Raw genomic sequence first — 14,669 nt, forward strand, 5'->3', positions numbered from 1 at the left:
CCTGACTGGTTACAAGGTAGCAGACCAAGTTCTGATCTAGATCACTGCTCACAGCGATTGAAATTTGTCATTCTTTCCCCCTCCCTCACTCTCCTTCTCCAACCCCAGAATCTGTACTCTCTTCCCAAATGAGGGGGATTTCACACTTGATGACCTCGGTGGAAGGCAGACAGCTTCCTCCATTAGAGAGAAAACCTTGCTTCCTAAATATTCCTGCGGGTAGAAAGAGGCTGAGGCTCCACCAGGCAGGTTACCACATGCTGGACTCTTCCTTACGACATGGTGCCACAGAGAGACTGGAACTGCACTGAATGCCTTAGGCGCACGTGGCACACGGGGCAGGGGTGGCAGTGTGCCGTCCAGGTGTCAGGAGCAGCAGAGAGCAGGTCTACCACAGGGTCCATTGTCCAGCATCAGGGCTGACAATGCTGTGAACAGTGGTGTCTGTGCTCAGCTGCAGGGGAAGGGGTTCCTGTGTGGGACCCGACCTGGGTGGGGTTGAGGATTCTGTTCCCGGCTGTGGCCTCAGGGCTGTTCAGTGGTTTTCCCTGAAATAACTTCAAAACCATAAGTGTGCCTCTCTCTGTTCCATTTAGAACAATTTGAAATCTTTTTTTTTCCACCCAGAACTACCTAAGAATACCATGCAGGGAAGACTCAGAGAGCAAGGATTCAGAGACTTTTCCTTCTGCTTTATTATGATTGATATACAATATTGAGTCAGTTTATGGTGTACAGTTGTTGACCTGATACACTTCTGTACTGCAAAATAATCACCACCATAGCCTTATCTGACAACTGAATCATGTCCCATAATTACCTCTTCTGCGTGTGTGGAGAAAATTTAGATCTACTCTCTCAGCAACTCAGAGACTCTCTTTATGGTGAGCTGATAATCACTTCCTAAATTTTCAGCCTGGCGATAGCACACGGCAGAAACAACATGTAACTTGCACCAAATGTTTTGTCTTTTTCCCCTCAGGAAAAAACATTTAAATATGTGTTTAAGACCCTCCCGCCTTAATCATTCTCTGATCTTTAATGTCAGTGGATCCCAGTCTGCTCAGGACTGCTTGTAGAGCTTGTTACAAAATACTCAGGACTCTTCCCAGATCCACCGTCTGGAGTGTAGGGCTCAGAGTCTGGGAGTCTATTATGAACGAGCCATACAAGGAGGCTGGTGCACAGCCGGGTGGGAATCCAGATCTGTGTTCCTGCTATGAAATGTGGGATCTGAAGATCAGCACCAAGCATGTTATAAGTCTATTCCAGACCTTCTATCTCTAAGAGGAGTGCAGGTGAAGGACATTCCTTCATGTCCTTCAGGATCCCTTTCCATGGGCCATCTAGATGTCAGAATGTGGCCATCTGTTCAGGTGTGTGCTCTGATCAGTTCCCATAGTGCAGGGGACTCAGGATTCAGTCCTCGTCCCTCTGCTTCTGTAGCCAATTCTCCCGCATCTGTGACCTCATCTGTTCTCAAGGCTCTAAACATCATTTATATGGCATCACCTCTTCCATCTATTTCTCCAGTCAAGTCATCTTACCCTAGACTAGTAAACCCAACTCAGCTGCCACTTCCCTAAACCAAATGCTGATGGCGATGCCTCCTCAAATATGCTCCTTCCAGAGTCCCCTCACTTCCACAGTAGGTGCCCCACATGCTTACTTGCAAATCTCATATTTTCAGGTCCTCTTCTCTAGGAAATGCTGTAAAATGCATTTTCAGAATAGATCAAGAATCCAGTCACTCACCACTATCTTCCCTGCTCACACCCCAGACAAGCAGCAGCCTCCCCAGCCTGGACCCTGCGCTGTTTCCCTCACGCTCCTCTGCGCCTCCCTCGCCCTTCACCTCCTGACTCTGCACAGCAGCCTGGCTGACGCTTCCAGAGAGCAGTCACAGCAGGTCCTCCGCTGTTCATATCACCTCTAACATCCTGGAAGCCCACAGGATCTGGCCGGACTTGGGATCTCATCACAATTCCTTTTCCTTCAGCCCCGGCTGCCTCCTGGCTCTCCCTTGAACACAGACACTCTCCTGCCCTCATGCATTTGCCCTGGAGGCTCCTCTGTCTGGAGAGAACCTCCCCTAGACCTCCGTGTGGACATTCCTTCATGTTCTCCACATCTTTACTCAAAGGTCACCTTTTCAGTGAGGCCTCTGTCCACCCCAGTAACACAGCCACAGTCCCTGTCCCCACACACTTATACCCTGGATCACCTTCCTCAGAGCACTTACCAACCTGTATGGGGAAACACTCCCTCACTTACTAGGCTCATAGTACACACTCTGCCCCTTCCTCCTAGAACACACCGCACATGGCGGACAAGGTTTGCCTGGTGTTAGTTCACTGAGCTCTCCTAGATGTAAAAAGAGTGTGTCATGTCTCCGTCACACAACAAATATCAGTTGAATGGTCAGTAAAGCGCTTCCCTATTCCAGAGAGAGTGTCTTTATTAACATGACCTCAGGCCACATGCTGTCTCATGGCAGTTACAGCACAACATCCATTCGCACTGACCTCAGTGCCACCTGTATTTTACTCACAAGGGTGATCTCCCTTCTCTCCCACACCGATCAGCCTGCACACCACACACAACGCTCCTTATCTCTTCAGAAAGGAAGATCCTTCACTTCCAGCTCCTATATTCAACCTGCTGTGATTTTATTAGACTCTGCTTTCTAAATCCATGAGTTGACATGGGACCCAACAGTAGCCTTAGCAGATGTCAGGGCAGAAGAGGGGGCAGACTGCAGAGAAGAGAGAAATCCAGCAAGAATTAAGTCAAGATATGAAACTATTGGGTCCCTCCTCTTTGAAACTTCAATCACATGGTTCCTTTCAAAGATGGAGAAAAGTTGGAAAGAAGATACCAGCAAAATCTCTAGGAGGGCAAGAGCTAGATGGCACTGCAATTTCTCTCTTGACACTGCTGAGATCCTGTGTGCATGGATCCCTTGACTTGTGGGGACAATGACAGGCAAAGTGACCCCTGCTGCTGTCAGAGATGGGGTCACCCAGAAAAGAATCAGACCAGGACTCTACAAATGAAAAAGAACAGTCATGACACCAACAACAATAATAGCAATAACTAAAGAAGCAAAATATAAACACATTCAAAAATGACAGGAGCTAAGGATTGGACCAAGGCCTGATCCTAGGCTAACCGTTTAAGAAACGCACCCTGCCCATGGTGCTGGAGATACAACAAGGCCCAGGTGACTTCTCAGTCCTTGATCACAGGTCCTTGGTGGGACAAGGATTTACTCTAGGGACAAGGACAACGGAATGGAGAAGAGGACCCGGTCCAGAAGGGACCATGGGCGATGCCTGGGCAGTGCATGCATGCCCACCAAGTACTGATCACTGACTGGGCATAGGCCCTGTCCACACTCAGCTCCCCAGGGCCTCCTCCTGTTCTCCTCGGCTGACTCAGCACAGCAAACTGGTGGATGGATCTGGAAGGTTCTCAGTGTTTCAGTTTATTTCCTCTTTCAAACTTTAGGAAACCTCACCTTTATTATCCAATCCCTCTTCATGGCATCAATTAGAAAAAACAAATTCATATATACAGATTTTATCTTCAAAAAGGAAATAAGACATTATTACTCAGTGCATATGAAGCAAAGACAGCTTCACGTTATGCTAATAGTATAGACACCTTCAGATGCAGCTGCCAAAAGAGCAGTCCGGGGATCTGACATCACAAAGTGGGACCGGGCATCACTCAGTCCCCACAAGGCAGCTGTCTCACACTGTGAGAGAACAGAATCAGGAAGCAGTTCAGGTTGGTCATGCAAGGGCTGACATTCGCCATAGCCCCCCACATGCTCACATATCCCACTTAGAGACATGTCCCACCCAGTGTGTCCCTTCTGCCCCAACTCCTCTCCCAATCTACACTCTCCAGGGTCTCACCTTTAGGAACTGTGAGAGACACATCAGAGCCCTGGGCACTGTCACTGCCTGGAGGAGAACAAGACCAGGATGTGGTCAGAACCCACAGGAGAGAAACTAGAGAAGGCACTTTGAGGAGGGTGAGTCCCCCATGGTCTCCTGTCTGCACCCTCACAAGGGTCTCAGGAATCACCCCGTCCACACTTACTTGAAGCCTGGGTGTAGGTCTGTCCTTTTTCACCTGTGAGAAGAAAATATCACGTGAGAAGCCAGGGAGAAGACTGAATCATGAGATCCTAGAGGAACCTCTAGTCCTGGACCCCAGGGAACTTTCTGGAACTGTGGTCAAAACTCATGCTAGGATCAGGAACGTAGAGAATGGAGAAGTGTAACGACTGGGCCACCTGTCCTTCTGGAGGTCTGTCCTCAGCAAGGACCTCCCTTCTGACCTTCAAGTGCTGGAAAGCTGGTCCCCAACTGGAATTAGGAAGGTGAAAAATTTGTCTTTCATTTTCACACGTTTTAGAAAAGGAAAATTTTAGCATCAGCTCCAGACGCCACATGTGTGTGGAGGGTACTTTCCAGTAACCAGACAGGTAAACTTCTACCTGGGCTTGAAACCCCCAGTGAGACAAGATAACTCAGATCCCTCCCTCCCTTCCCTACCTGAGCGTTTCTTCCTCCAAATCACAGCTCCAGCCACCAAAGCCACCAAGAGGAGAACCAGGACAAGAATGATGCCCATGATGTGGACGGAGGGCTGAGGAGGTTCTGTGGAGGAAAGGGAATGGGCCCAGACTTCAGGCTTCAGTCCTAATATTGCTGAACTGAGTCCTGAAGGGCTCTCGCTTTATCTGAGAGGAACCTCCATTCCTACCACTTCCTTACCCCATCTCAGGGTGAGGGGCTCCTGAAGCCCCTCGTGCTGCACATGGCACGTGTATCTCTGCTCCTCTCCAGAAGGCACCACCAGGGCCGCCCACTTCTGGAAGGTTCCATCCCCTGAAGGCCTGGTCTCCACAAGCTCCATGCCCTGGGTCTGGTCCTCCTCATTGCGCTGCCAGGTCAGTGAGATCTCCTCAGGGTAGAAGCCCAGGGCCCAGCACCTCAGGGTGACCTCACGGTCAGAGATGGGGTGATGGGTCACACGTGCCTTTGGAGGGTCTGGGGAAGAATCAGAAAATTCAGTTTGTGTTACCTCCATGGGTCACTGAAGCAGCATCATGTGATCATCCTGAGAAAGGACAGACAGTGATTATTTCCCCCAGCTTTACTGAGGTATACTTCACAAATCTGTACACATTTACAGTGTACTACATGTTGCTTTGATATATATGGACACTGTGAAGGTAATTAATTTATTCATCAAATTGCCTTATGTGTGTGTCTGTTTGACAGGTGTGATGAGAATGATTAAGACCAATTTTTAAGTATACAATACAGGATTAGTATTAACTATAGTCACCAGTCTGTACATCAGATCCCCAAACTTATTATGAACTTTTTTTACCCTCTGAGCTATGGAACATTCAAGACCATATTTTTGAAAAAAGCAGCACAAGAGCTAGATAACAGCCTCAAGTCAGAGATTAGGGATGATCTATATTAGTCCTTGGAAATTTCTAGAATGTGAGACTAGGATAGGAGCTCTACAAATGTGATGGGGAGAATACAGACTAAAGGTCCTGAGTCTAGTGGAGGCTGAATGACTCAGAAAAGCTGGAGTCAGGCCTCCTAAGATGCTCTCAGGGTGAGAACAGGCTTTAAGGGAGAAAGTCATGGATCACAAGATGGTGGCCAGGGTCAAAGGGCACTGCTCACCAGCTATTTCAGGGATGGTTTCCTGCGTTTTCCTTAAAGACACTGGATTCCTTAATTGTCCTTCAGAGAAGTGGGGCCACTGGTGACTGTCTTGTACAGAATATGAAAACCTGGGCGGATTTCCTCCCTCTCCTGACAACGCGGGGCGCTGTTCCCACAGGGACCCCACTTTCCTCTCCTCGTGGGAAGCCAGCTCCAGCCCGAGGGAAAATCAGGGCGGCCCCGGGCCCCTCGTACCTGCGCGCAGCAGCGTGTCCTTCCCGGTCTCCAGGTATCTGCGGAGCTCCTCCACGCACAGGCCCTCAAAGTAGTTCCTGTGCCCCTCCGCACCACCTGCCGCCTCAATCTTGCGCTTGGAGATCTGAGCCGCAGTGTCCGCCGCGGTCCAGGAGCGCAGGTCTTCGTTCAAGGCGATGTAATCTCTGCCGTCGTAGCCGAACTGCATGAACCCGCGGAGGAGACGCCCGTCCGGCCCCACGTCGCAGCCGCACATACACTGGAGGGTGTGAGACCCTGACCAGCCCAGACCACCCGCGGTGATTAAACCCAAACTGAAACGAAACCGGGTCAAGCCCCCCCCCCCCGTCTCCTCCCGGGTCGGGGGTCGGGCGGGTCCCGCAGTGTTGGGGTGACCCTCGGACCCGCAGACTCGGGCGACCCCGCCGGTCCCTGGGGATGGGGGGCGAGACCCGGCCCCGGGCCCGCGTCTCTCACCGGCCTCGCTCTGGTTGTAGTAGCCGCGCAGGGTGTTCAGGTTCACTCGGAAAGTCTGTGCGGCGTCCTTGTAGATTCTCGTCTCCTGATCCCAATATTCCGGCCCCTCCTGCTCCACCCACCGCGCCCGCGGCTCCATCCTCGGATCCGGGGCGTCGCTGTCGAACCGCACGAACTGCGTGTCGTCCACGTAGCCGACGGCGATGAAGCGGGGCTCCCCGAGGCCCGGCCGGGACACGGCGGTGTAGACATACCTCAGGGAGTGGGGGCCTGGGGGCGGGGAGGGGTGAGACCCGGCCCGACCTCCTCCCGGCGCGGGTCCCGGGTCCCAGGTGATGGACCCGGGAGGGAGGAGGGGGTGGAGGGCCAGCGAGATGGAAGCGGTCGAAAACCTGTTCAAACTTCGAACGGGGTAGAAAAGAGGGGTCGGGAAGCAAGAGAGGGACAGGCCGGGACCTGGGGAGGGGCGGGTCTGGACAGCGGCGTCGGGGTCGCTCGTTTCTTGGGGTCCTGCCCCCCAGACTCTCGGGCGGTCCCCTCGCACCTCCCCGCAGAGGCCGTTCCCTCCCGACCCCGCACTCACCCGCCAGGGTCTCGGTCAGGACCAGGACCCCCGAGAGCAGCAGGAGAAGCGTTCGCGGCCCCATGACTCGCGTCCTCTGGGTCTGGGGAGAAGCAGAGTCCGGGCGGGTCTGTGGGAGACTTCACAACCGGGATCCGCGGAGAAGCTGATTGGTTTTTCTAGAAACCAGGCACCCAGTGGCAGTGAGAACTGGGGCCGCATCACGAGTGTCCGGGCAGAAGGGCTCGACACAGGCTGTGGGAAAGAAAGTGAAACTCCAGGAGACGGGGAATCCCCAACATGGAGCGTCCCAGCCCCAGACACCGCCCTTGACCCTGAGATCCTGAACCGCTCGCCCTCCAGGAACCTGGGATTTAGCCCTAATCCCTCCTCTCTTGCTACGTAGAATGTTCAGTTTACCGAATAATTGCACTCAATTCACACGCTAGCAAAATAATGCTCAAAATTCTCCAAACCAGGCTTCAACAGAACATGAACCCTGAACTTTTCGATGTTCAAGCTGAATTTAGAAAAGTCGGAGGAGCCAGACATCCAAGTGGATCATGGAAAAGCGAAAGAGAAAACATCTACTTCTGCTTTATTGACTGCCAAAGCCTTTTACTGTGTGGATCAAAAAAAAAAAAAAAAAGTGGAAAATTGTTCAAGAGATGGGAATACCAGACCACCTCACCTGCCTTCTGAGAAATCTGTATGCAGGTCAAGAAGCTACAGTTATAACTGGACATGGAACAACAGACTGGTTCCAAACTGGGAACTGAGTATGTCAAGCTGTATATTGTCACCCTGCTTATGTAACTAATGTGCAGAGTACATCATGCGAAATGCTGGGCTGGATGAAGCACAAGCTGGAATCAAGATTGTGAGGAGAAATATCAATAACCTCAGATATGCAGATGACAACCACCCTTATGGCAGAAAGTGAAGAAGAACTAAAGAGCCCCTTGATGAAAGAGGAGAGTGAAAAAGTTGGCTTAAAACTCAACATTCAGAAAACTAAGATCATGGCATCTCGTCACATCACTTCATGGCAAATAAATGAGGAAACAATGGAAACAGTGGCAGACGTTATTTTGGGGGGCTCTAAAATCACTGCAGATGGTGACTGCAGCCATGAAAGTAAAAGACGCTTGCTGCTTGGAAGAAAACCTATGACCAACCTAGACAGCATATTAAAAATCAGAGACATTACTTTTTCAACAAAGGTCTGTCTATTCAATGCTGTGGTTTTTCCAGTAGTCAAGTATGGATGTGAAAGTTGGACTATAACAAAAGCTGGGCCGGGAAGAATTGATGCTTTTGAACTGTGATGTTGGAGAAGAGTCTTGAGAGTCCCTTGAACTGCAAGGAGATTCAACCAGGAAATCGGAAAGGAAATCAGTCCTGAATATTCATTGGAAGGACTGATGATGAAGCTGAAGCTTGAAATCTTTGGCCACCTGATGGGACAAACTGACTCACTGGAGAAGACCCTGATACTGGGCAAGATTGAAGGCAGGAGGAGAAGGGGATGACAGAGGTTAAGATGGTTGGATGACATCACCGACTTGATGGACATAAGTCTGAGCAAACTCCAGGAGATAGTGATGGACAGGGAGGCATGGTGTCCTGCAGTTCATGGGGTCACAAAGAGTCCGACCCGACTGAGTGATTGAACCGAACTCCCTCCCCACCGAGAACTCTGTCCCACTGTCTCCCCAAGTCCTAGCTCTCCAGCTGTTTGCGATTTTGATGAAAATATCTACACAATCTTACAAATTAGTGAGGACCTCAAGGATAGTATTATGTGACCACTTCTATGCATATTTTCCATACTATGAATAATACACTTTAAAGATTTTTGTTTGTTTAGAATAATATTAATAACCCATGCTTTTAATATGAATAACTATTTCCCAAAATAAACAGGGTAGTCAGAAGCATAGAGCTTTTTACGTTTTTTCCAAGTATCTTTCTTGTCTCTTTCACTAGAAGACCACTGGATTTTCAGGTTTGTGTCTGCATTCAATCTGTTATTTTGATTGTAATCTGTGAAAGTGAAAAGCCTTCACATACTGCTGCTGCTGCTGCTAAATCGCTTCAGTCATGTCCGACTCTGTGCGACCCCATAGACGGCAGCCCACTAGACTCCTCTGTCCCTGGGATTCTCCAGGCAAGAATACTGGAGTGGGTTGCCATTTCCTTCTCCAATACATAGGAGTAGTATTTTTTAATAATCTTTTCAGATAATTGTGGATGTTCATCTTGGATACAAAAGTAAAACTATACAAATTGTAGTTTCTCAAATAATTTTTCTGCAGTGGACCTGAAACAATATCATTGAGTATTTTCTATTCTGTTACATTAAAATCCATAAGCCTATTTTGTTCATTGAACATATTTTCTACTAATACAAGATTTTTACAAAGTAATACATTGTTTCACTAAATTATACAGATCTTTCTGCTCATTCATTCTTTTGAGAACAGTTGTTTACCATGAAAAAGAGGGTAGTTCGGATCTCAGTTTTTCCTTGGGCAACAGGACTTTGAAATGTAGTAGAAGTGCTCGATGTGTACTTTCTATGTCATCACAGAAGATACTTTTAACATGTGTATTCTAGAATGATGATTAGGAAACAAGCATTTTTATTTATTTTATTTTTAAAAGTTATTTTATTGAAGGATATTTGATTTATAATGTTAATTTCTGTACAGCAAAGTGATTCACTTATACATGTGTATATATATTCTTTTTCATTTTTTTTTAAATTTGGGTTTATTAAGGACAGATAGAATTTTTAATGTGTCATTCTGGATGTTTTAAAGCAAACCTGATTATTAGTTTTCTTTTTTTCTGCAAGAAGTTTTGGTGAAAATAATTACTAGTGCAGTTTGCTACCATAGTCTCTGTTACTGCTAAGTTATACATCAAAGCAAATGTCAACATACTGAGAAGTCAAATAATATCTGAGTGATGCTATGAAAGTAGCTTTCACCTCTGGGATCTCAGGAAATGGTCTCGGTGACGTCAAGGGTTCCACAGACCACACTCTGAGAACTACTCCTCTGAATGAACCAGGGTGTCTCCCAACTGATCCCTGGCTTTGCCTCCTCTTCATTTTGGGAAATCCTTTTTCTTGAGCTGGACTCCCTGCCTCCCCAAACTTAACTGAGGGCCCTGCACCTGGGCTCCTCTAGGAGACAACTCTACCCCTAGAAAGTGATGCCAGAGAGTGTCCTCAGTCTGGGAAGGGAGGTCGGGGAACAGGTGTTTCCCCTTTGGAACTGGGAACAGTTTGTACCTGAAGGTGCCAGACCCACTCATAACCTACTTTGATTTTGTTACACACCAGCTTAATATGTATTCATATCCCAGACAGAAATCTGATGTAGTGTCTAAGAAAAATAATATTGGCCCTTTCATCTCATGTGGTCTAATGCACCTGACGTGAGGCCCACAAACCATGAAGAGCAGTCCATTCCAACAGAACATCCTGTGGTGAAAGAATTGTTCTATGTTTGTGCTGTCCGGTCAGGTAGCCAGTAGCTATATGAGGCTATTTAGCACCTTAAAGTGTCTGTTGTGCTGAGCACTTTTATTTATTTTAATTTAAATAGCAATATGTGGCTACTAGCTAGCATATAGGTCAATGCATGTCTAGAATGTTGTTAATTAATCTCCCGTCTCTTTCGCCTAAAAGATACAGTGTGACTCATAGGTTGATGCACGTTAAAATAATATTGAAGTCATGGATTTGTCTGTGCAGATCTTAGATATAGCTTTAAAATAAAGCATGCTCTGAAAGTTTCTTCAATGTGTATTTTAACAGATAGAGTGTTCAGACATTAGCCAAACCATGGTTTATCACCTTAAGGTCGTAAGTGTTCAAAACTGCCCAGCACTAGATATAATCGTTGAGCTCTTGGTGTTTTCCTTAACTTGGTAAACATAAGGACACACAGAAGTCTGCATTTAGCCCAAGAGGAAGTGTTTATTGAACACAACAGATATTAATGCTTTGTGGGACTCGTACATACTTGTAAAGTTGTGAAGCAGAAGATGCAGCATTAGAATCCACCCCCTTACTACTATTTCCTTACTGCTCCTGCTATACTTTCACCCCAAATCCCATCAGTTCTGTTTCCCTTCACCCTTGGACCCCTCTCTCCTAGACAAAAATATACACGAATTTTTTACATTTGTGGAAAGGAGAGTTTTATGACCCAAAGATGAAAGCATATAAACCATCAAAGGGTATAAATCTTTCCTATGTCAATCAGACACTCACAAGATACAAACATATACCACTGTTCCAATGGAGACACATAAACATTTTTGGCAAACAGGTGACATGTCTCAATATCCTTCTGCCAAAGACCACCAGGAGCAAATCTGTAGGCAACAAAGCTGGACTTATACTGGATACAGCGAGAGAGATTACACAGCTTCAGGGACAATAGCGTCCTTGTAAGGTGTTAGAACATAGACAGCCAGGAGTCCCCAGACTCTGAGCTTGGATTGGTACCTGCTGTCAGATCAGTGCCAACATTAGATTAGAAATAAAGTGTACAAAAATATACTGTGCTTGAATCATCCTGAAAGCATTCCTCCCACCCCTGGTCCGTGGAAAGTTGTCTTCCATGAAATCAGTTCCTGGTGCCAAAACGTTGAGGACCGCTGATATAGAGGATGTGGGCTTTGATTTTGAGAAGCGTCTATGTGAGACTGGCTCACTGTAGATTGGGTGTGGTCAGGAAGTGGGCGCAACTATGGGACTGGTCATCTCAGTGAGTCTCTGCTATAGGGACGGCAGACTAGAGCCAGGATACAGCTGTGACTGGGAGGAAGCATGGTCTCTGGGTCAGCACAGGGTGAGGTTTGGTCCACGGTGAGGGGCACCATGCTGCCTGGATGGTCTGTGCTTGTACAGAATGCTGTCCTGTTCTTGTTTTGTCTCTCTGTGTCATGCACTCAGATGTCCTTGTCTGATGCTGATCTCCTGTGAGATGGCTTATGTCCAACAGGAGAACAACACAGATGCGTGGTGAGCTCCAGCCCAGCTAGAGGATCAGAATGTACATCCTAGTGTATGAGCTGAGGGTGATCTGTCAAGTGTTTACAAATGTAAGGGATTTTCATGTAATTTTTGAAAGCATTATTTACCAGCACACAAGAGAATTGAAAAGATACTCAAGCGTATACAAAAATAAAGAATTCATGTTCTTCGTCTCATTCCCCATTCACTCAAGTGCTCTACTCAGAAACAAGTGTAGGTAGAAATTTCTCATTTTTCTTTCCAGAAAAGTATCCTGTTCATTAATGAATACTGTTAGATCAGTAAAAGAGCTCAGGCCACAGTCTGGGAGAAATTATTGTAAATACACATATCTGATAAAGGACTTGTTTTAGAATATACATAGAAGTCTTCAACTCAACATAATGAAAATAACTCTTTAAAAATAAAGTCTGAACAGTCACCTCTTCTAGAAGATATAACAATGGAAATGTATATGAAAAGATGCTAAACATCTTATGTTGTTAGGAAAGGTCAATTACAAAGACAGCGGGTGCATCACACCTGATGGCACATCTACAGTCCAAGAACTGGTGATGCCGAGGCTGGAGCAGCAGAAGGACGCGGAGCAGCAGAAACCCTCGCTCACTGGGGCAGGAATAGGAAGCAGCACAGCCACCAGAAATGAGAGTCAGCAGTTTCTAACGAAGCTACACAGAAACTCTCCATCCTGTCCACTGATCAGTCTAGTATTTCCCCAACTCATTTGAAAACTTACATTTGCTCAAAACTCTGCACACCAGTGTGTATATCAGAGCGCCCCTTAAGTGCGGGCTGCACATAGTGACTTTCTTCTAAAGATCACAGGGTGGAAAGTGGGAAAGTAAAAATAGAAGTACAAAGAAACCTGGGAAATGTACCTTAGCCAGGTGATGAATTAACTTAGTGATATCCCAGTGGACAGTGTATCCCCTTGGTGACTGGAGACTGTCACTCATCTCTGTGGTCCTCTTTCCCAAAAGCCTGTGCCCCAGTCAGATCGCAAGGTATTCTACTATGTCTCTGAGCAGTACTCCCCAAAACATCGAAGTCATCAGGAACAAGAGAAGTCTGTGTGACTGTCTCAGCCAGAGGAGCCTGAAGGAGACACGATTTCCAGACTTAATATGTGTCTTTGATAAGATCCTGCTACTGCTACTGCTAAGTCACTTCAGTTGGGTCCAACTCTATGTGACCCCATAGATGGTAGCCCACCAGGATCCCACATCCCTCGGATTTTCCAGGCAAGAACACTGGAGTGGGTTGCCATTTCCTTCTCCAATGCATGAAAGTGAAAAGTGAAAGGGAAGTCGCTCAGTCGTGTCCGACTCTTAGCGACCCCATGGACTGCAGCCTACCAGGCTCCTCCGTCCATGGGATTGGCCAGGCAAGAGTACTGGAGTGGGGTGCCATTGCCTTCTCCATTGATAAGATCCTGGATCAGGTTAAAGGAAAACTAATGAAGTCCAAATAAATTCTGGAGTTTAGTAACACTGTATCAATGTTGGTCATCAGCTGTGAGGAATGTATGATGGTGGTATAAAATGTCCTCACAGAGTGGGATATATGGTAACTCTCTACTAGCTTTGCTGCTTTTTTTAAATCTCAGAGTATACTAAAATGAAAGCACATTTTAATATCCACTAGAAACGAACAGGAAATGGGAGAAGCGATTATCAACTTTCCAGGATGTTTTCATCAAGGAGCTTCTGAGAGGAGACATGGAGAGAAAAGATGGAAACCTGAGATACTGGACAGGGCTCCAGGGTCTTCTCTCCTCTAATCCTTGCTGTACCCTTGAGCCTGACCCCAGAGCTGCTCAGAAAGCACCTTCACTCCCTCCCTGGGCCAGGACAGCCATCTCTGTCTGACTCAGACCACAATGCAGCCTCTGCCTTCCCTGTGCAGAGCTGGAGAGGAAAGAGTGGTCATGCCCCCGTGAGGCCACAGGGCTGATGACTGGACACCTGAGCTCCCCTTTGATCTCCTTACCAGAGACCTGCCCAGGCTCTCCTTAGGCTCCCAGCAGTGGGTGAGTGCTGTGCACACAAGTTGGTGTCCATCCAGTGTCAAGTTTAAAGCTTGAATTGTCACTCAAAATACATGCTGACATGGACATTTCTCTCCCCATTAAATAACCAATGACTTTGGCCTCAGAGAGGATCAGATATATCAAGGCTGTAATGCCAGGTCCAGGGTGGACCCCACCAACATACAAGGTGTCCTCATTATCAAGGGATGGGACCTTGAAGCCCAACTACTGTCACTTCTTCTGGCTACTGCCAGACTTACAGACTCTTCCTCTGGGGAATCAGCTCTGGAACCTCCATTCCTAGGATGCGGTAGAAGACGGGAGGAAAAGGAGGGTGAGGAGATCCCAAAGTGCCTGTAAAGGTGGGGAGGCTCCTGGAGAAGTGCAGAGAGGCAGGAAACACTGCCATTATGGGATGGAGGCCTTGGGTGTGGGGGGAGGAATCTTAGAGGAAAGGGTGGGGGAGGGTCACTGAGTGGAGATGAGCGCAGGGAGGTCGGGTCTGTGTGGGGAGAGGCACACGGGCTTCTGGCCTAGGTACTGGTAGAGGCTCTGTTTTCCACCCGGATGATAAACACATGGGTG

The sequence above is a fragment of the Ovis aries genome, chromosome 20 (assembly GCF_016772045.2).
Source record: "Ovis aries strain OAR_USU_Benz2616 breed Rambouillet chromosome 20, ARS-UI_Ramb_v3.0, whole genome shotgun sequence".
In the NCBI taxonomy this organism is placed as follows: domain Eukaryota; kingdom Metazoa; phylum Chordata; class Mammalia; order Artiodactyla; family Bovidae; genus Ovis; species Ovis aries.